General features: G+C 38.5%; 1 protein-coding gene across 1 annotated transcript in view; it reads left to right on the forward strand.

The window, feature by feature from the left end:
• Positions 1 to 2,500, forward strand: part of adamts18 (ADAM metallopeptidase with thrombospondin type 1 motif, 18) — a gene marked incomplete at both ends in the record, with an annotated part of 83,630 nt that overhangs the window by 35,902 nt on the left and 45,228 nt on the right. The window lies entirely within an intron of this gene.

Raw genomic sequence — 2,500 nt, forward strand, 5'->3', positions numbered from 1 at the left:
TCCGTGATTTGTTTCGTCACTTCACTACTCAGTCTGGCCATCCTCCTGTTTGACTCGTATTTCACAACGTCACCTGCTACGTATAGCGACGTTGTTGCTGATACATCATCAGACAGCGCCAGTTCGAGACTTGAGAGTAGAACCTATGGTAAAAAGTAAACATTAGTTTGATTCACTTCCAACATGTCAGATTCAGTATTACAAAAAAACTGACGACTGTGTGGGGTGAGTTTATTGAATGATAAGGGGACGAACAGTAGTGGCGCATTGATATGACGTCAAACTGCATGTTTTTTTTTACCCAACTGCACCACAGACCAATCAGAAGCCTCGATCGGGTCGATTCTCAGTTTTGTGTGAAAACTAAAGTGCCAAACAAATCACAGAACGAAGCGAATCAGGCTGGAAACCTTCATATCATATCACAGGCATTATATTAGAATACATATTATTCTACCCTTTACCATTGAGAGCCGACCTGCTTGCTCAGGGGATAAACTGAATCTTGAACATCGGGTCAAACTTCGTGTCAGATCCTGTGTCTAGGTGATACATGACTTTTGACACGATTTAAATGTCTCGATAGAAGAGCAATGATACCAAATACAACCACCCCCAGTTATATTGTAATAGAATACTCTACCATAGCTATGGGACAAAATTAGGTTTTATTCATTCATTCGTTATATAGTGAGGCTTTAAGCAATTAAATAATGCATACAAACATTATTATTATTATTATTATTATTATTATTATTATTATTATTATTATTATTATTATTATTATTATTATTATTATTATTATTATTATTATTATTATAGTCTGGGAATATAAGCACAATTTGCATGTGTTTCTCATGATTTGTGCTATGCTGGGCTTGAGGAAGGAGTCTCACTTCTGGGAATTCAGGGCCCCAGGACGATATATTACACGGGACCCCCCTTATTTGTTGAATGATAAAGTCTATAAATAACGTTCCACTCGGGGTCCTCCATAATAACTCTTCACTCCCGGGAGGGTTAAAGCTCTTCTCTTTGAAGCTCCTTTTTTACAGCTTTATAAATCTGTATTGAGTGACATAAATAAATATGTCCCAATTTAAAATGATGAACACACACTGGGATAAGTATACTTCATCCTGTGTAATAATAATTTATAAGTGAATAACATATTGTTGCAGTCAAAATTGTATGTTTTGTAGTGTGTAGTGAACATAGCAGATTTACAGGCTCACAATGCACAGATTGTCTACTTTAATTTGTTTTTTTAAATGATAAAAATGAACTACATGTTTCACCTAGACAGCAACAGTATTTTGCCACGGGCCACACCATGCTATAGTTTAATTGTATTTACGTATTTATGTTTCCGTTGAGATAAGATTTATATATCTTTGTAGATTTTGATGCTGAAGTAAGATTACTCCAGCTGCGCTGGCAGGGGCCACCGCACAAACTAGAAGCAACTTGTACAAAATAATCTGTAATCGTTTGATGTCTCAATGAGTTGAGTGGAATAAAGACAACAGGTGCCAGGGTAGCAATGACGTCCTCAGATGAACATACTGTAGCCTGCAGGGTAGAAGCTGTTAATCGTTGACAAATTTGAGTGGATGTAATTACTTAATGTATGACATCATATTGGAAGGGGAGGGGTTGAAAACATGCATAGTCTAGTGTTCATACAAGACAATAAAACCCTCAATAACTCAGAGGCCCCTTTTCCACCAAAATAACTTTGGTTCTAGAACTGGTTCCATTCTGGATTATTTTACGGAACCGGCAGCCATTTCTTTGTTCCAGTTCTGAACCAACTTTTAGGGAATTCATTTTAATTTTCACTTGAACTGGTTCAATATTAGGAAAAAAGAACTGAACCGTTTCACCCCTGGTGGAAAAGGGGCCTAAAGGTGTGCAAATGGAACCAGAACCTAATGGATCCTATAAAGCCAAGTGCATACTACAGCCGAACAGCCAACGTGTCTTGGGTTGGGCTGGGTCCAGACTCCAATATGATGTCATTCAGAGATTGGGGGCGGGCGGTATCAGAATGTTTGCCAGGTGTCCGGTACCTCTGAGGTGTTTTAACTATACCTGAACTAATTTAGTTCAGCTACTGCAATTGGTCAGATGTTCCCGCATTGATTCTGCAGTCATTCAGCCCAGCTTCAAGTTCATTCTGTCAGCATGAACGCAGCATTAACATATCTTTAGCATAATTGCCTACGTAATTTTTCGATCAAATTGACATTTCTGCCTAACTCTATACTCTCCTAACACTGCTGCCTAATTGTGCCTTATTGCCTACAGTATGTCCTCAGAATGCTTGTTACATTCCAAAATCACTTTCTGCCTAAGTCACTTTTAGTCAACTTTTGACAAGAATTCTGATAGGCTGAGGACACTGCACACATACAGGCGGCCACTTACAGCTGTCACCCTCAGTGCAAGCAGATCGAGTGCCAACAGCATCAGAAAAAATAATACTGTGTATATTGGC

The sequence above is a fragment of the Electrona antarctica genome (genome assembly GCF_951216825.1).
Source record: "Electrona antarctica genome assembly, chromosome: 3".
NCBI lineage: Eukaryota > Metazoa > Chordata > Actinopteri > Myctophiformes > Myctophidae > Electrona > Electrona antarctica.